This window comes from Polyodon spathula, chromosome 32, assembly GCF_017654505.1.
Source record: "Polyodon spathula isolate WHYD16114869_AA chromosome 32, ASM1765450v1, whole genome shotgun sequence".
Taxonomy (NCBI): Eukaryota; Metazoa; Chordata; class Actinopteri; order Acipenseriformes; family Polyodontidae; genus Polyodon; species Polyodon spathula.
Window position 1 is genome coordinate 6,690,419 of NC_054565.1, and position 21,521 is coordinate 6,711,939.

Consider the following 21,521-nt stretch of genomic DNA (forward strand, 5'->3'; position numbering starts at 1 on the left):
GCGGTGCCAAGCACAGCATTGTGACAGCCTGCAAACTTGCCAGTGTCACACCAGCACAATGCAGTCCTGCAAAGCGCCACACCCTGGAGACACTATGTATGCTGCACAGGCTGGGTGGCAGTAAAGCTGCATCTTTAGGGGAGCCAGCTAACAGCGTCGCTTCCTGCTGGAAAGTCATTACATATTCTATATCAGCCCGAGCCACCTGCTGAAGCACATTACACCTGCATTTGAGTGAGTCCTCCTGGTCAGTAACTACGACAATATTTCAGCTCATTCAAATCAAGCTTATTTAAATCTGTGCCAGTGAAGAGCTGTCAGGACCTGCTCTCATGCTCTCTGAAGATCGCTATGGAAATGCCCAGTCGTGGCACAGTACATCCCCTGTGGGAGACAGGTCCATAACGATCATGTGTCTCTCATGAAGAGAACATAATATCAGTGGCCCAGTGGCTGGGCAACAACAATTAAGAGAGACAACTGACAGCTTCTATTTGCTGAACACTATTGACATGTCTCCCTATTACTCACCTTGACACAACTTTCAGTGTGAGCGTGAGTGTGTGTGAGAGAGAGAAAGTCTTTCTACAATCCTTTCACAAAGAAATCACCTGCTATTGAGCTATTCAATTATAGGATGTTCAATTTGTTTTTAATCTCATTGGAAATCATTATACACCTTATTAGATACTCTGCACCCATCCATGGTGGCAATTACAACTTTATTGTCATTGCAAAATGTAATTAGAACTCTATAGTGAAATCCTCCATGCGACAACTGACAAAAGCAAAGATCCCGAGATCTCAGAGTTAATTAATATCTGACTCAGCGGGTATCGTCTGCTAATTAGCACGCTGCCGTGCGATCGTTCTGTGTCTCGATCCGATGTGGTGCGGACAAGGTTTCAGAAAGCCGGGTCCAGATGGTCTCCAATGCCAGGTGACTAAAACAATCACAGGCTACATACTTGTTGCTACAGTCGTTACGATCGCGTTTCTCAGGCTGGTCCTGTTCCCAGCCACCTGTGAGCCAAGCTGCTGCCATGGTTGTGGATGAGGAGACAGCGTGGCTGCTGCAGCACAGCGTCTTGCGTGCAGACCCGTCTTTAGACCTGTAGCTTCTGTGCTTGGTTCCTGGACCCCAGTGATGGAGTTAGGAGCACCTGCTATTAAACACTCCTGTTCTAGCTCCAGTGCTGTGAAGCGAGCAGGGCTAATAAAGCAGGGTACTTGCTGCACGGAGTGTAGATAGAGATTAATTGCAAGCAGGTGGACCCAGCATCTGCACAGATGATTGCACCGTCTCGCTGTGTCTCGTCTGACTTGCGAGATGGTGCGATCATCAGTGCAGATTGAAAATGGCTTGTTCCCTCTTTTTAACGGATCATAAAAAAACAGATGAGAAAATTAAACAAAGTCAAATGTTGCAAGCCAGGATCACGATTAGTAATATTTTTCCCAGTGCCGGAGTCTCTTGAGAAAAGTGGGAATTAAAACTGTAAGCATCAAACAACCAAACAAAGCAAAACAAAGTGCGTGCCTGTGACAGTTAAACAGACAGGGTCTTTTCCAGCTCTGCCAGCACTTTCATCACTTGTGAAACAGGACACGAATGAACTAGTCAGTTTGGAACATGTTTCTGGCAGGTCACAGCAGATCCTTCAGAGACTTTTCTGAGCTCATTATTATTATTATTATTATTATTATTATTATTATTATTATTATTATTATTATTATTATTAAACACCATAATGAACTTGTCATTAATGAACCAAACCTGTCAATATCTGTTTGTTAACAGTGAGGGTATACTTTGTCACTGTACTGTACATTTGGTTTTGAAACAAGTAGTTATTCCTAAGGCCAAGATGGGATTTTGACCATATTGAATACTATAGTCTGCTACAATCTGATCATTACCAATTTGCAGCATGGAAACCAACATTAAACACTGCCTGTATATTATGGACCAATCTTCTGATTCCAGTAAATTAGATACCCAGAGAGAGCGGTCCATCCTCAAGCATTCAAGATGAAAGGGACTGGCGGAAATACGATTTGAATTCCCAGTGTGCCCCCCTGCCTCAAAGATATGATTAAAATAACTGTCAGGGTATGAAAAATAACCTTTAATTTCTGTTTTCTGCTCCAAGTCACTAGGGACGAGGCTGTGGTAATTTGTGTCCAAGGGTTTTCAGCTTGAAGGATTTCGCCACTGACAATGAACAACTGCTTGAGCCCCAGGGAGTTTAACAAAAATAAATAAATAAAGATTCTTGCGGTCAACATTTCAATGGAGGTATGCAGAGAGGGAATACAATACCACATTAAATAACTCAAGCATTCGTAGGCAGGGGAGGGTTTCATCGCACACATCTTAAATAACCCACATAATGTAAAGCTGTGCAAAGATTCAGGCAGGATGTTGAAACACACATGGAAATACGGTCATTTGATTGATGGGAAAATCTTTGCACCCGTCACCGAAAGGCAAGCAGACATTGCATCAAGGAGAAGTCGTTTGTGCCGCGCTGTGAGCTTTCTGGGGAAAAAAGAGCATCTACATGTTTTCACGGTGCAGGCTCCCTGACTTTATCACTGCACAGCTATTTCTGCAAGATTCTCTGAAACTAATAGAGTATGGCAGGGACTGGGTTAGTGGTGTCAACAGGCCAGTGGTTTTTCCAAAGAGAACGTGATCTAATATCACCGTGGGGATGATGGAATATTCAACTTTATAGAGTGAGGGAGTGTCTGAGAAAACTGACAGGTCACCAAAGTGAATCAGAGGAGGGTCAGAGAAACTGTTTAAAAAAAAAACAAACAACAAAACAAAGACATGTATTATAAGTCTGGGATGCTGTAGCTTTCTTGGGTTTTGCAGTTTTGCAGTGTTGCAACGCAAGCATTTTCCTGTGTGCAGTATAGCGAGGCTCAATCGATACATACTGCTGAAAGAAAGAACAAAAGAACGAAAGAACAGGTGTAGACCTCCCTAATAGCAAATGAAAGCTTACTGTAATGAAACAGAAATTGTGAAAAGCTGTCCTACTCTACCCACTGCTTGAGTGGAGACGCGCTTTCCAAAACGAACCACTAAAATGCTAGACAATGATGTGCACTGCACTACACAAATCTAAAAAGCGACCCACGCACATTATGTTAGATGCCGGGGTAGAACGGACAGCTTTGAGGGAGCAGTCTTGAGTTGCATTGTGTTAGTGAAGGAAATGATGAAGGGACAGCTTTGGGGGAGCACTCTTGAGTTGCATTGCGTTAGTGAAGGAAATGATGTGTTGCACAGGATTGATGCAGGCCAGGAACATGAAGCAAGAAGAAATATATATATATAACCTTCAAATAAATAATCTTCTACGTGCGAGCTTGCTGGGAATCCCACGAATGAGAAAGTCTGCTCCTCTTGAATCTCTCTCAGGACATCCCCCCCCCCCAGATGACAGAAGGATTCCAACAACTCTGTGCATCGCAATTCAACTTTATTAAACAAGGAAAAGAGTCTAGATAAACTGAAGTGGTTATTAAAACATCATTAGCACTGCCTCTGGAGTCTCCACATGAGTCTGGCATTCAAACAGGGCAGTCACTCTCAGAGTACTGAACACACTAATGTGTCTTGCTCTCTGCAATGCAGTTGTCCCACTGCAGCTGATTGGCGTTTCTTGGGCTGTCCTATGAAATCCTTGAAATGATTCTATCTGAGGATGTTTGGGAGGACAGATCCACTGAGATGTCACATCTTTACATTTTCGTTTTCAAACAAAGCTTATTGTCGAATATATATATATATATATATATATATATATATATATATATATATATATATATATATATATATATATATATATATATATATAGAACATCCTATTTAGTTATCTAATTAACCTTTCATTAGAAAAGGACAGCAAAGCACTCCCAATTAATATTCAATTGTCTGTTGTTTTAAACATCGTTTTGTTTCTCTTTCTTTCATTGACTGGGAGAGATGCATAAGAAACACCATATACTGAACTGAAGCAGGCCAAGGTTTGCAGTACCGCAGTTAGCCACAAGATGGAGCAGTAGATCTACATAACACACGTTTGAGAAAACGGCAGACAGCCGTTTTCATAAGTCTGACATCAAAACGTGTGTGTGTTTTTTTTTTTGTGTGTGTGTGTGTTGTTTGATGTTTGTTATTATTATTAATACCATGCAAGCAAAGAAAAATAATTAGATTTAAAGTTGCTGTGGCAAAAAAGCAATGCCTGTACATAAATAAATAAATAAATCTGACATTGCTTTTAAAAAGCCTCCTGTCTGACCAGACATGTGGCTTGTAGTCTCCACTAATAGTCAGCTGCTGATCTGTAAACTTCAATCTCCTCCAGTTAACCTTTCATTAACGAATACTTAATTGACTCTGCATGTTTGTAACAAAAGTTTACTGCAACTGAACTAAACAATGAGTAATCAATCTGTTGCTAACTACCAGTAAGGTTGTCGGGGTGTCATAAAACACAAAGCAGTTATTTATTTGGGACACCTAATTGACCATGTTGCGAATATTATCTGCCTCTGTGCTTCTCTGATGTTTAGAGGATGACTCAGATAAATGTATACAGATGCATAAGGTCCCCTGTACCTTCTGACAAAATAGCTCTGTCCAAAATACCTCTATAACTTCAGTTTCATAAGTATCCAGCAGGGGGCACTGGTTCACGTATACAGTGCACTCTCGTGTATATTACCTATATTAGTTCTGAGTCTCATGCAGTGCAGATACAATGCGTAGCTGCTTCGCCTGGCTCACTCCTGAGTCGAGTAAATCATCTTGAGATACATATTGCATCTGAAACTGGGAATCACTTTGCCTTGGAAAGCACGGCAACCGGCGTTCTTTTCCAGATGTTGGCATATGCTGTCTGCGTTGAGGCTTGCAGTCTTCGTTTCATATGCTGTCTGCGTTGAGGCTCGCAGTCTTCGTTTCATATGTTGTCTGCGTTGAGGCTCGCAGTCTTCGTTTCATATGCTGTCTGCGTTGAGGCTCGCAGTCTTCGTTTCATATGCTGTCTGCATTGAGGCTTGCAGTCTTCGTTTCATATGCTGTCTGCGTTGAGGCTCGCAGTCTTCGTTTCATATGCTGTCTGCGTTGAGGCTCGCAGTCTTCATTTCATATGGCTAAGCTCACAGTGAGAAGCTCAGTTGGCTGCTCTCTCAAGTAGCTTAACTTCTTTTGTCCACAAACGCTACTGATAAAAAGCCAGCGGCCACCAAGGTGAGAGGCTGACAGGCTTTGTGGTTCTGTATTATTTTCAGCAGTAATAAAGCCTATTAATGCTTGTTGAAGGATCTTTTTCCCCCTTAAGGCTTCATGGTTACCCCGAATACTAATCAATGCCTTTCTCTCTGATCTACGAGCATGCAAGAGAAATCATTTATAATTCAATATTTCTCATCTCCCTTTTCCTGCTGGCTGAAACGCTGAGTAAAAAAAAAAACACCTGCTGAACTTTCGTCTTGATGTGCGACCTTCCTCCAACAGCAGATCTGGCTCCTGATTTATTTAAGAGGAAATATTGTCTTGCCGCTCTCAACACAGGGAGCAGACTCATTCATAGTTAATGACACTTGCCTGTGCTGGGAATTATTTTTGTGCAAGTTGAGTGGACAACAACAAGCAGGGGGGTGAATTCATGTTTCAATGAGCTTGTATATCCCCTTTGGGACTTGCAGCCGACACCACACAAGCAGGTCTATAACCTGAAAGGGAATCAGCAGGGACTCATATGACAAGGGGAGCCTAGCTGTAAGTTTAGTATTGTGTGTTCAGCGTAAACGTTGGCAGCAAGTCAACTTTGTCTTCTCCCGGTTCCACTTCACTTCCACTGGCTTTCATTATTATTATTATTATTATTATTATTATTATTATTATTATTATTATTATTATTATTATATTTTTATGATAATACTTTTGTTTTTTTGTCTCCTAGCAGGACTGCCACATTGTAATGTGTTTAGAGGCCAGCAGGTGGCTTTTTCACTTGGGGTCATTGGGGATGACTGTCTACTGCTGACAGAAGAAAGATTAATTCCTGACAGCAACACCCAGCCTCATTACCACAGAACAGTTCCCCTGCCCTGCTGCAGTGCACTGTTTCGATATTTAAAACAACATGAGTGATGATTTCTGATATGATTAATTCAGAAGGCATTGTTAAAACAGCTTGCAATTCAGCCAGGGCCCAGAGTCAGCTTCCTTCTCAGATCTATCCCAGGCTGAGCTGACAAGAGATGGAGGGAGACATGCTAACTCAGATGGGGATACAGGGGAGCCCAGACACAGACACAGACACACACACACACACACACACACACACACACACACACACACACACACACACACACACACAGCTGCCTAATGAAGCTCCCTGACATTTTGCTTTACCGTTAAAACCTACCACCTCACGACCAATGCAATATAGTCCAAGTATTGTAGCAGAAGCTCATCTCGTTAGTCACTTCACTCAGTTCAAAGCAGGGGTTGCAGGCTCTTCGATTCATCAAGCTCTGTGCTCTGTTCAGGCAACCCCAACAGGGACTGCCCCCTCCCTGTGTGGAGGTGGTCGTAGATATTCACATCGCTGGTGCTGCTGCTGCTGCTTCCGGGGAGTGCTGTGAGGAAACACATTGAGCTTATTTTCTGGATACAAATAAAAGTTGTCCTGAAAGAACTTGCCAACCAAACAGCATGCACACGGCAAACATACTGCTGTTAAGTTTATGGAAATCCAATAGTTTGCAGATGGTCCAAAAAGATGATAATTAACAGCAGAAGTGATAAACAGGTTATTTAATAGTGCTATACAACATGTAATAAGGAATAAAGCCTTTCGGCTTGTGTAATACACATGTAACAGGCTGATGCTGTGTTGGACCTTTTGTAGATGATAAAAAGATCAAACTGCTGCCCAAAAATAACTCAATTAGGATTTTTTGCTGGCCGCTGTCCAGACCTTCAGGTTGGCAGTATCTCTTGATATTGAGCTTAATTCAGTTGGCATAGCAGATCTTGGCATGTCTAAATAAACAGTGCATTTCCAAATGGGTGTGTCTTCAAGCTGAGCTTCAGTTTTTCAAAACAGCTGATGAGGCACTTAACCTCATTTTGTTATGAACGAAGATGCCAGAACCGGATCACTGATTATTAGTCAGAATGAGAGTCTGTCTCTGACTAGGAACACGTTATTACGATGTGATGTGACTCGCGTTGTCAAAGAGGGTAATGCACGCTGACTCTAATCAGCTGGATCAAAGAACAGAGACAAGCCAGGGAAGAGCTCCTTTGGGGAAGGAGAATGACCCTCTCCCTGGAGCCACTCTGCCCGACTGCATGACGTTGTGGTCTTTGCCGACTCTGCTTAAGGAAACTCCACGGAGAAATTAAACATTTTGTTAGACTATCCTCTGAGGCAGCTCGGGAAATAAGAAGTTTCCACCCAAGCGTGTACATATCCTTGATGAAATAAATAAACCTACAGAAATGCACTCGGAAGAATGGAAAGGTGCTGCCTGGAACAATGAAAAGTCACTGGGAGCTCACCTTGCAATATGATTCAGTATAACGCTCTATATATCTATATCTATCTATCTATCTATCTATATATATATATATATATATAATGCACCCTTGACTGGCTGTCTCGCTCAGGGTCAAGTTAAGCCATCCTCATCCCTCTCTGTAAATATGTCAGTCATTGAGTCCACAGAGACGGTATGTTTGCATTGGGCAGCTGAGCATGAATGGGGCCTGACAGTGAAAAATGGGCAGGCTGGTAATCCAATAGGACAAAACAGGTATGAGAGATGGACATACCTTGGGGCTGTCCAGCGGCCAGCGATTAGTGGTCCTCAGCTGGCTAACGAGGCTTGCTCGTTCATCACGGGGAGGCTCACTGTAAGGGAACTGAGGGATATGTAGTGGAAGACAAGCCTGGCTGTGTTTTGTTTAACGTCAATGGGAGGTATTGATGGTGAAGCTCTTGGGTTCAATTGATCAACTGGAGTTCAGATGTGCTGAAAACCTACAAGTGAATGTTGACCGTGTGGAATTCGCCTTCGCTAAATGTCGTGCCCCTTCTATTCTCTCCCGTTTTTATTTGTAAATGCTTTTTTGTTTTTGTTTGAATGAAAAAACTGGTAGTTTTTTGCAAATGCTGTTTTCCGACATAACCCTAGGCCTTGTCTGATACATTTGTGTACTTACACATATCGTGGAAAACGATTTACACATTAAGTACATTGTAACTATGCCTTGTAACATTGTAATTACAGTAATGTGTAGCAGCAGGGCAGAGTGTTCTTGTCTCCAGTGCCTGCTCTGTTCACTAGCAGGGCAGAGTGTTCTAGTCTCCAGTGCCTGCTCTGTTCACTAGCAGGGCTCTAGTCTCCAGTGCCTCTAGCAGGGCAGAGTAGCAGGGCAGAGTGTTCTAGTCTCCAGTGCCTGCTCTGTTCACTAGCAGGGCAGAGTGTTCTAGTCTCCAGTGCCTGCTCTGTTCACTAGCAGGGCAGAGTGTTCTAGTCTCCAGTGCCTGCTCTGTTCACTAGCAGGGCAGAGTGTTCTAGTCTCCAGTGCCTGCTCTGTTCACTAGCAGGGCAGAGTGTTCTAGTCTCCAGTGCCTGCTCTGTTCACTAGCAGGGCAGAGTGTTCTAGTCTCCAGTGCCTGCTCTGTTCACTAGCAGGGCAGAGTGTTCTAGTCTCCAGTGCCTGCTCTGTTCACTAGCAGGGCAGAGTGTTCTAGTCTCCAGTGCCTGCTCTGTTCACTAGCAGGGCAGAGTGTTCTAGTCTCCAGTGCCTGCTCTGTTCACTAGCAGGGCAGAGTGTTCTAGTCTCCAGTGCCTGCTCTGTTCACTAGCAGGGCAGAGTGTTCTAGTCTCCAGTGCCTGCTCTGTTCACTAGCAGGGCAGAGTGTTCTAGTCTCCAGTGCCTGCTCTGTTCACTAGCAGGGCAGAGTGTTCTAGTCTCCAGTGCCTGCTCTGTTCACTAGCAGGGCAGAGTGTTCTAGTCTCCAGTGCCTGCTCTGTTCACTAGCAGGGCAGAGTGTTCTAGTCTCCAGTGCCTGCTCTGTTCACTAGCAGGGCAGAGTGTTCTAGTCTCCAGTGCCTGCTCTGTTCACTAGCAGGGCAGAGTGTTCTAGTCTCCAGTGCCTGCTCTGTTCACTAGCAGGGCAGAGTGTTCTAGTCTCCAGTGCCTGCTCTGTTCACTAGCAGGGCAGAGTGTTCTAGTCTCCAGTGCCTGCTCTGTTCACTAGCAGGGCAGAGTGTTCTAGTCTCCAGTGCCTGCTCTGTTCACTAGCAGGGCAGAGTGTTCTAGTCTCCAGTGCCTGCTCTGTTCACTAGCAGGGCAGAGTGTTCTAGTCTCCAGTGCCTGCTCTGTTCACTAGCAGGGCAGAGTGTTCTAGTCTCCAGTGCCTGCTCTGTTCACTAGCAGGGCAGAGTGTTCTAGTCTCCAGTGCCTGCTCTGTTCACTAGCAGGGCAGAGTGTTCTAGTCTCCAGTGCCTGCTCTGTTCACTAGCAGGGCAGAGTGTTCTTGTCTCCAGTGCCTGCTCTGTTCACTAGCAGGGCAGAGTGTTCTTGTCTCCAGTGCCTGCTCTGTTCACTAGCAGGGCAGAGTGTTCTAGTCTCCAGTGGCTCTGTTCACTAGCAGGGCAGAGTGTTCTAGTCTCCAGTGCCTGCTCTGTTCACTAGCAGGGCAGAGTGTTCTAGTCTCCAGTGCCTGCTCTGTTCACTAGCAGGGCAGAGTGTTCTAGTCTCCAGTGTCTGCTCTGTTCACTAGCAGGGCAGAGTGTTCTAGTCTCCAGTGCCTGCTCTGTTCAGTAGCAGGGCAGAGTGTTCTAGTCTCCAGTGCCTGCTCTGTTCACTAGCAGGGCAGAGTGTTCTTGCCTGTTATTGCCTTGAGGCCATACAGAATAGGCTTCTCCAGCAGGGGATACACATCTAATGCAGTGTGACACTCCACGATCACCCGCTCACAAGCCAGTCTAATGGGCTGATGAACTCTATGCCTCAGTCAGTGGCTAAAAGAGTCAATAGCTTATGTATATATATTATTTGTTTATTTTGTATTTTATATTTTAACACCGTAAGCTGGTAAAAAGATTTGACCATTTTCAAGCCCATTATGTGAAACAGGGCATGAAAGGAACTCAAACAACAGGCTGCATTTGGCAGAAAGCTGGCCCTTTACGCCGTCCCACGAAGAGAAATTAAAATAAATGATGCACGCTCTGCCTTGGATGCAGGTCTTTCAAGCGAAGCATTTCCAATTCCATTTACATCCTCTGTGTTCAGAGAATTAAAGGCAAACGATGTCTGAAATCCCAAGATCATGCCTTTCCTGCTCTTAGTTCATTTGTCTAAATAGACCCCCGTCTTCCCCCTTCCCTTTTTGCAGCAGGCTATTATGCAGTCACGGATGTTTTCCGAGCATGTTCATTTGCGAGAGTTAATATAACGCTGACTCTGGCTGTGCTAGTTACTGCTGTGATAGAGTTTGGGACTGCTTGTTTAATTACTGCGCACAGACTACTGCAGGTGTCTGCCTGGTAGACTGACAGCGAGTCATGATGCTGAAAAGAACAGGAACAGGGCAAGGCTTTCACAGCATGCAGGTCACGTCACAGCTCCTGACAGAATGGAAACAAAGCCATCCTGCCAGGCTCGGAATCCACTGACTCACACACCTCCGTTCCCACTGCCTGTCAAGCCAATCCCCTCTTTTCGTCTGCCCAATAACAAGACAAGCATGTTACCAAACTGATGAAACCTAAAGCAGAGGGAACACAAAGTCACTTTTCAGGAACAGTGGCTTGAAACCTGCTTCCGGGAGACCTAGTTTGAGGTAAATTTGCTGTATCAAAGTCTCTCCTGGTGTGCCATGCAGTGGCCTGAAATCTAGTCTCAAGTTCTAAGCCACAAAGTGTCTTTGTGGGTCCCCCCAGCTTCAGGGAGGAAGAGTACAGCCCAGAAAGTGTTTGGCTGAACTAGCTGGCCGTCTGATCAGTAGGGGGTCACTCAAGCGCAATCAGGAGATCTACACTGGACCTAAATCATCTTTACATTGTTAACAAAAGCTATTCCACTGAACAGAGCTTTGAACCCAAGTGCAGGGATGCTGTGGTAATGGCAGCGCAGTGCTGCTGTATGCATGGTGTGCTTTAAAGTACTCCGAGTCAGTACAGCAGAAGTTTTAAGCAAATTTAAAGGATCTATGGCATGAACATCAAACTGCAACAGCGGCAGAATCAGTGGTAAAAAAAAAAAAACGCTTTGAGGGATATGAATTAAGAAATACGAACGTCATTTTTAATACACAAGGCAGAGTCCATTTGTATTATTAATGCGTGCAACTGTAAACATTTTCACCTTTAACAGTATTTGCTAAATTATGGTTCTCCCAGACAGACTGCAGGCTCTTAAAGTGTATCCACAAGCCGTTAAATAAATCACATCTCCACCCAGACCGTAGCTGGGTCATTCTACAGAAATGTAATTGAGTCTAAGTATATATATATTTTTTAATTGTCAGATGAAGTATACATATATTTCTTTTGCTGTTCTCATTTGCAAATATATCATACAATACAAATGATTGCTTGTTGCAGCATAGTTTGTTCCAACATAAATTATTTTTACCCAATATCAACATTTAAGGGTGATTTTTTTTAAAATAAAAGTTCAGAGTCCCCACTTCCAGATCTCACACTGTCTCATCAAAACAAATGTGTTTCAGGGAATCATTTCAAAACATTTTTTGAAAAGGAATGTTGTATCACAGTATAATGTTGAACTATTATTTGGAAATATTTGTTCTATTTTTGAATAAAAAGCAATTGAAAACAAACCTGTCCCCAGTTTTCAACTTCATTACCGTACAGTGTTAGTGAAAACATGCCTTCGGGCATCCCTTTGATCATGTGATCACGAAACGAGATTGTACCATTTCCAATATCGCCACATGGTGAGTAGAGCAGTTTCAAACGTTTCTTTGATGGAACTGTTATGATAATGAGACTCTTTAGAAATGCTTTACACTAAATGATTGTTAAATACAGCAGCACTTCACACAAGTGTTCTCTTCGAACGCAGAATAACTAGGGGAGTTCTATTTAATGACCTTTAAGTCCATTCCCACCGGCATTACGAGAAAATGTACACATTCCCTAGCAAGATGGCCTTGTGACTGAATCATATGCTTATTAATAATAATAATAATTAATATACAATATACATAGTTTGCTGTATTTAATGATGCCAGGATATTGATCACGACTGCAGCTCTTTATCTGTGCGTGTTGAGGCCGCAGTGCTAAATGATTGCCAGGGTGCTCCGAGATTTGGATTTTGCAGCTGCAATGTTTCCACGACTCCTTTCCTTACAGCTGCACCAAGTTTCACAATTTCCAATAAAAAGTATTTTGGAATCTGTGTAGTGTCATTATAAATGGTTTATTTCTTTCCATATTTATTTGAAATCACTGTTTAATAACTTGTGTCATTACTTTCACAAGCTGTCACTGCTGTAATGAATGTCATTACTGTAGCAATAGATATTGTAATAAATAAAACCGCAGCAGCACTGGCAGGGGTTATATTAGCAAAGGGTCGAGGGGGCTCATATTTTAAAAAATAAAAGAGTTTGGTTAATCATTGCTAACATGTTTTTAATTTAAAAATATATCAGTACAAAACCTGATGTAAGTGCCAAAACTAAGTTTAACTTTCATTGTATGAGTCAATTTTATCTTTTGAAAAATATTTCCAATAAGTGTAATGTTAGAATGCCTAATCAATTTGATGTATATTTCTCTTTATATCAGTTTTTACTTGTGTTATGGTAATGGCAGGTTTATGTGATAAAACATTTTTGAACAAACTACATCACAATTCGGCTGAGTTTTCTTATATGCAGATAATATGTTTTCTCCTGTAATTCTGGTTGTTTCATTACAAAAAATATCACAACAACGTCTCAGTTTTTTTTAACCCGGTTTGTCCTGTCTGTAGAATAAGCCAGATACGGCTTTGAAGTCACATATTGATATTATAAAGTTAGCAGCCCTGAAAGGAATGGAGGTTTGCCAAACTATAAAGAATATATTCTGGCATCCTTTTAATGTGCATCTATTTTTCATCACAATCTGTTCAGAGCCGCAAACTATTAACTTGAATCGCATACACAAACAAGCCCCTAATGTGCCGAGATAACAGCCTGCCGTTTATTTTTTATTCATGCCAAGAGGTCTAAATGCTAAATTACTACGACTTTCTGTGCATCTGAAAGAGCTGAATGTCAACCTTTCAATTAAAAAAAATAATAATAATAATTCTTGTCGTGTTTGTAAAGCGGGGAAGCTGCCCTTACGCGAAAAGCAAACAACATTTAAAAAAAGAAAAGTAAAACGAGACAGAATAAAAGGTGGAACTCGAAGCCAGTGAGTTTGATGACTGACCTGAACGTATCGGAATAACTTACAGTTCTGTGAGTTGTTTTGAAGGGGTTTTCAACAGTGCATTGTTTTACAAACAAACAAATAAATAAATAAAAGTTGTTTACATTTTTTATTTTTTCAAGTATTTTCTATTTTCGAAATTCTAAAGTAGTTATGCGCTGTTTGTTTTGTTTTGTTTTTTTTAATATATTTTATTAGTTGCTGTTTTTTTGTTGTTGTTTTAAACCACGCACAGTTTATTTTTGTATTTATTTATTTTCTCCCTTCGTTCTCTTCCTGTATGTAAGTGCAGGATATCCAAAGTGTTCGCCTTGCTCTCGTATTTTTAGTCGACGGGCATTTCTAATTTATTGTTGTTATTTTAAATGTATTTAATTTTTTGTATTTTATTTAACTAATTAGTTGAATCCCCGGACTCCGGCTGTGTGCGGAGTGCAGGAGGGGAGGGCAGCCTGTGTGCTTTGCAGTTTGGTTGGGAGCGTGAGAGGACATTTTTGTCTTTTGCGGTGCTTTTTTTATTTTAAAACCTTATTTAAAAGTTTCCATTTATTTCCGGTTTTCGCCCTTCCCTTTGTTTAAGGGGGAGATGGAAGCGAAATAATATATATTTTCCTTTGTGTACCCGTGCATTGGTGATTTGTCTGTCTTGTGTTTAAAAACAATACTTCTTACGACTGATAATAATAACAGACTATAACAATGCACTAGTGAAACAGGTAACCAAGGCATCAGTACTAAACCTTAGAAATGCTATTCCTTGTTAAAAATCTGCAGGTCCTTGAAATAAAGTGTGACGATATAGCCCATAGGGTAACACATGTTCAAACCCTAATCAGAACAGCTACAGATGCAATGTAATGGAATAGCACCGTGAATTATGCTCTCCGTGACTGTGTTGTGACAGTGTATTCAAAACGATCGGGTTTAATACATTATTTTTACTAACTCGTCTAATTGGGAACCAGCAACGGAGGGATTAAACGGAACAGATGGCCGTGTTGTGACTGGGAGTCTTTCTGTGCTTTTAACACCTATGCAATTGTGAGCGAAACCGCCGGGAGAGACCTGGGAGTCCTCACAGTTTGCTGAGTTGAGCAGCCATGTTACTGGAATACATTAATCCAAATTAAATTAAACATACATACCTGTCACTTAATGTCTCGCTCTCTCTGTATATATAGATAGATATCTTAGAGAGAGATAGATAGATAATCATATACAAAATTGCTCACAGCTGCACCCATAACAAACCCATCCATGCATCCATACCTAAAAGCATACTATGCCATTGCAAGCATGTGCACTTTTCAATATGTAAAATGTATCATTCAGGCTGACGTGCTAACCCAGTGCCAGGGCTGTGTTAAATTTCCAGCAGGAGTTTAGAGACATGTTTGATGTTACTGGGAATGCGTGGTGTTTGCAGCAGCTATTCACATTGGGAGAGCGCTACTTAATTAAGCAGGAGCTGCTGTTGCATCCATCTCGGAAAGACATGGGATTCATATTCGGAAGGTCCCCATACTTCATCCACGGGCTTATTAAGATGGAACGCTCCCGTACAGGCTTTGACTGGTCCATCCATGTCTGGTGCATCAGGAGAGTCAGCTTTGTAGTTTGGGAGGGGTACTGCTGCAGTACACATAACCAGGGGCATGAAAGTAACAAGTGTTCTCAAACAGGGAAGCAGACCAGTGCAAGGGGAAAAACTATCCTTTTTTGTTTTAAGCGCTGCTATATGCACTCCTATACAGTGTGTACAGTGTAGGTGTAGAATATTTGTATTGTAGCAAAGAGAAAAAGAAGCTGCAATGCTAGAATGAACTCTGCTTCACAGAGCTGTATATAGATGCATATCCCTAGCAGAAGACAATGATTGAGAGGGGGTAGTGTAATAAATGTCTCCCCAGCTTGGAGCGCCGTGAGTCTGCCGGGGGGTTGACGCTGGAGACATGCTTTGTTTTACCCTTTAGTATGAGCTGCTCGGGCAAGGTTTTCAAATTAGGCACTGCTGGCCCATGCTGTCCTGCATACACTTTCCTAATAAGGTTTGGTTGATTAGCAAGCTCTCTGTGAATCATTGCACCCCTCAGCATTGGAAACACAATTTTTTGCATGCACAAGCCTTTTTGATAACGCACTATGCCGACTGCATAGTAATTCAGTGAAACCTAAGATAAATAAATGAAGCTTGCTTGAGCAAAACTTTATAATTCATAGATATGTTAAAATATACAGATTATTTGATCTAGTTAGACCAAATAATTCATGCAGCTGCACAGTGGTGCATAGGGACAAGAAGAAGAAAAAAAACAGGCATTTACAAAACACCTTTTGCAAATTAATGTTTGGTTAGCAGCCGTATTGCTTCAGCAAATGGAATAAAAGGCCTAAATGAATTGTAATGTGTTCATTAAGCAGTTCTGCATGAAGTATAGGTGCAATTTGTTTAAATCGTCATTGCTTGTGTGGGGCTGGTGTAAGGCTGTTATTCAGAGCTGCACTGCAAGGTAATAAAGGGGAAAACAAGGTTGCTTTCAAATGTGGAAGTTAGTAAAGAAAAAGACAGCACAGCAAGAGCTGCCATTAATGACAACCCGAGTATGTGCTGTCCAGGTCCGAGTTATATTTTCTTTTAAAAAGGGCTGTCTGTTTCTACAGCAAGTCAGACACTGCACTCGCTCATCAGCACAAACCTCTTCTTTACATTATTGATCTCGCCCTCATTGGAAGTGCTGTGCAGTAGACGTGGCCACACAGAGTTCAGTAAAGCTGAAGTACATTGCAAAGTGCTTATTACACAGATTATATTCGAGGTAGTTTACTATTTTGTAGCTCCATACATAATTCAGAGCCTCAGCAGCCATCACCTTCCCATATCAGTACCCAGTCCCTCCCTACCCCATGCAGACTGACTGGCTGCCTTTCTTTTGTGACATTTATACCCTATTCAAACTGTCTCTACAGTGCACGATAGTCATGTGTTGAAATCGGGACTGTGAATTAAGGGAATGACGGTCACTTGGTTTCAAGGCGTGGGGAGCGTGCATTATTTACGATAGTGTCGACAGGGCAGCGGTTTCTATTGTAAATGTCTCAAACTCACAGTCATGTGACAGCATCTCATAGAAAAAGAGTTTCATCTCTGTTTCATACAGTGGGCCTACTCAGGCAAATGAAATCAAACAGCTCCTTCAGACAGGAATGCCCAGTGGGTGACGTAGGTCTCCTGAAAGAGACGTAATGCATGCCTTGAAGACTTGAAGATGATGTCACACCTCTATCCTTGGCTGCAGTTTCAGGAATCTGGGAGCATATGCTATATCAATTGTAACATAAAATTGACATGGCTGATTCGCGCAGGGACTAAAAAAACACAGGACGCCTGAGTTTGAATATGTAAAGAAGGTCCCGATGTCCTGTAAAATAATCAGAGGACCTGTGTCAAAACAAATGGACGGTTCTCACAGGAATACATTTCATCGACGTGGGTAAAGATTCTGAAACCACCTGTTTATGTGGTGATTTTTAGTTCTGTGCAAATCGGGCGTTTGATTACAGAGTTACTGGTACACTTGGTGGTCCCTGCTAGAAAACAGTAGTGCTTGAGATGAAAAGGTTGAAGGTTCGACGTCTCACCTCACGTTGGTTTGAACAGTACGTGCACATGCGTTGTCCAATCAAAAGAGTTGAAGGCTGAATCTGGTGTAAAAATGGCAGGAGTCTGCCCAATCACAACTAGATATGTGTTTGATTTATTTTATTTCTTCTTAAGTATGCTTAGGCGGGCATTGAAGCAGACAGCTCACGGGTCAGAGCTCACATTGGCTGGGATGGTGGTTGACATATTTTTCTCTATCCCACGTCGTTGAATAATGAGTTTCTTGGGGGGGATTCAGACCCCTAAAACCACTCCCCTATCTACACCACTGCTCAGGGTCACACACAGCGAGTCAGTGGCTGAGCTGGGAGTGAACTGGGAACCTGCTAACGAACCCCTTTCTGTAACCACCGGACCACTGCTGCTGTGAACTTCATGAGGAAGACTCCCAGAGGGGGGTCGAACTCGTCAAAAGGTTTGTGAAGACTCTTAAACTCTGGAGTTGAGACGAAGGGAATTGGACGTTGAAAGGAAGGTTGTTTGTGATGGCACCACACTGCTCGATAAGAGGCTCAAGCTGTATTGCAGGTTGACGGTTCAGTTCAGTGCTGTGATTGCTTCCCTTTTTTATCTAGTTGCTGGCGTGCTTGACAATAGACCTAAAGCTACAGCAAGCCTTCTTTACAAGATTTGATACAGTAGGTGGTGTCTAGGGCCCTTTGCACAGTGGGAGGATGGGACACAACAGAGAAAATAAAGAACAAGCTTCCACATTTACATTTTTCAAAACATTTTTTATATTATTCTGTAAACTTACTCTGTAGTTCTTAATAAGTCCTATTATGAAACCAATAACTCAATATATTTTTTTCGGGGGGGGGTTATAATAAAGCCCTGACTGATTTAAATGAATTAGTGACACAAAAGCGAATTAGACTGTCATGTAGAGAGATAGCACTTTGGCACGATTTAAGATCCACTTCTCTGATTGGGCTGTCTTTAAACAAATCCATTTGTTAAGGTTCATCACAGAATGAATTATTCATCGCATTTCTCCATTAAAATTCTTTATGCTTGAAAATGCATTGATTGCACACAATTGTTTGCAGCCGTTGGACGCCTCTCAACTAAAAAGAGTAAAAAAAAAATAAACAAAAAAAGTCTAATTTAACTGTCTGTGTCTCTTTAGAAATGATTCATTCCTCATTTGTTGCAATAAATAGCCTGCATTCCTCAGGCACTAAAATTCCTGGCTAATAACTTAAAAAGCACATTAATTACCCAAATAATCATAAAACCTGTCACGATCGCGGCGATGCACTGTTCTAAATTAAATTAGTCGTTAATCTGTTTTACAGCTGTCTCATCAAACAAACCCAAAGTCACTCTTTTCTACAGGTATGTCCAGTATATTCCTTTTAATTTATTAAATACAACGAGCGTATAAATTAGAAAGAAAAAAATAATTATTGAGTCACATTAATTACCCAAGGATAACGATCCCTGAATTACTCTTTGCATCGAACTAAATTAGAAACTAAATTAAAGTGGCCGTTTCTAGCCAGGATTAAAATCAGAGCCTTATTAGATTTTCTTATTTTTTTTTTCTGTCATATTCGTTTAATTGTGTTTGCACACAGACTGATCTCCTAAGCTCTGTGCAAGCAGACGAATCTGCCGTCTATTCTAATGCTCTAAACAGCTGCTGTTTCTTGTGCGGGAGATAAGCATGCATGCTGCTGTTTATGTTACACACAGTCAAGGGAACAGAGAAATAGGACACTTTGAACCAAGCTCAAGAAACAGTGTTCTCAATGTGACCACAGAGGGCACCGCCTACATGCAGGTAGGATCTGCCTGGAGCGAAACCTTTGCCCCTCAGTGCCGCGCTAATGAACACCCCACTGAAGACATTGGATGTTGAAAAGTGCTCCTGATGTTCAGAACACTTCAGTTTGTTTGCAATGGGTGGTCTGGCTCTCTCAGTGCCACGACACTACAAGGACCTCGCTGCGTGTGTTATCACTTGAAAGAAAGGCTGCTTTTTTATTTCTGTGGTCGGACTGCTAATTGCAGCGGGTGTGGAGGGAAGATGTGCAATTATTTTCTAACCTTGCTGCTCCTCTTGTAGACCGAAATGCTTTTGCAGGGCGGTAATAGAAAACAAACCTGTTTCCAAAGCCAGCTGCTCCCAGTTTGTTTTTAATGAGCTTCATTATTCAGCAAGGCAAGGGATTAAATAAATAAATAAATGCAATAGTCAAATAAAGCAATGTAGCAAGGGCTGCTTTGAAATTCCATGTAACGATAAACTGTGGGTTCTTTTTAAAAGACAGATGCCCATTCCAAACTGCACATAAGAAGGACACCCTTATGCCACAAGAGAAAAGGTCTTCTGGTCTTATTCCTTCTTGATCTCTGCATGCTGCTGATTAAGTTTCTGTTGCGTTGTTTGTTCTTTGCAATTAGTTTTTTCTTATACGTTGTAATTGTCTTTGTATTGTTTTCCAGGACCCCCTTGTAAATGAGGCCTCGGTCTCAGTGGATAAATCACCTGGTTAAATAAATATAATGTACTTCATGGGTAAATCTTTTTTATATGTACGCACACAGTTGTATCAGAAATGGATTAGGGATAAGTTTAGGTTTAGGTATAGGGTTAGAAGTAAGGTTATATTGTGCAAAAAAAATGACACATTAGCGACATGGTCCTATGCTTAACAACATTGTAATGATGTGTAAGCACACGTGCATTCACTAGGTAACTCCTATGTAAATACACAGTCATTGGAGACACAGTGTAAAGTGTTACTGTATATACAATAAAGCAAAGAGTTGGTGCTTTACAAAAAAAAAAAAAAAAAAAAAAAAAAAGAACGGCGTCCTCGTAATTAAACCCAGCGGTATTGCTAAATGACAAGGCAAGCGACTGGGAAATCAGGAAGCAGCACTGTCTGTATCCTCCTTTAAAAAGAGCCCACGAGCCCCTTGCCTGCTGTGGCTTGGTGGCTCTGAACAGGTGTCTCGGTTCTAATTAAGTCTCGGTGACTGCAGAAGCCCTGAGCTGCTGTTGATTTCCTGGTAACAGCCTCTAACGTGATTGAGGTGTCCGATTTAATCACCTTGACGTTTGTTAAAAACAAGCAAACCGTCCGCTCCACTGTGCTGGCTTGCTATTTTAGAAGGCGTAGCTGTAGTTTGTGTTATGGAACTGATGCATATTACTGCCATGCTGCCAAGTTAGTGGGACAATAGGGGGGTTGTGAGGTCTAACAACAGCCTTTGAAGACCCCTCAGTAAAATCTGTAGACACCATGTACATTTTTACAAGGTGGGACAGTACATGCTATAATAATAATGATAATAATAACAATAATAATAATACAAAGTGAAACATTCATACTTCCATTAACTTTTAAAATTATATTGGGTTTGTATAGCTGCACCCCCTGCTGAAATCTCACTCCCATACCAGTCCTTGTGAATACAAGCGCTCATGTTCATGTTCTCCCTTATCTAAATGCTTTTCAGAGAAGTGCAATATGCAGTTCCAGCATTTCAATAACCCTGTGGTTCGAACTGAATAGATGTTCACTGGTCTGAGCCACTACTAACACATCCAGTAACTTGACAAGCCGAAAGAACATCTTAAAGCATAATCGAATCCCTAAACTCCAACTCTCCTTCTTATTCTGCTTTGGAGGCACTTTTTCATTTTTTTTTTTGTGTGCATTGTGCGGTCGATTGCAGACATTATTCTCAGCAGTCCAGAAAGAAAGACAAAATAAGAAAGAAAGAGAGAAACTTGCAGGAGCTTCCTGGCACTGTCACTATGACAGCTAGGTATGCTTCTCTCAGACACAAAGGTAACCCAATGGAAAAAAAAAAAAAATACCCTTTCACATTGAGAACAAATGAGCCTGTCTTCACCAGCTGCTGACTTGCAAGGAATTATAGAATAAGCAGTTACATTACTTTCAAAGAGGAACTGGAATGTAAGGGGGGAGGGGCATTTTCCTAGTTATTTTATTAGATCTGTGAGCACAGATCTGGCTTTGCCAAGATGAACAGTCTGTTCAACTCCACCGAATGGTTGTTTGTAAGGGCAGGGATATTCAAAAACAACACTTTTGGGTGGTTACGCCCACTTAATTAATCAATTAGTGCACTTTCTCGATATGAACAATTATTTGCACACTTAAGCGAGCACTAACACTCAAAATTCAGGAGATACTGTAAAACTTGGTGTATTTGTGTTCTTTAAAATCGCTGAACTAGGAGCTTTAACAAAGCTTCTCTTAATTAGCTGACGTGCAGAGGTGAAAGGCTAGTGAATAAATGCACATCTCTCCTGTTTCTTTCTCTTTCTCTCCAAGTCAAACCCCCCTGCCTCGCTGTGCAGCTATCACAT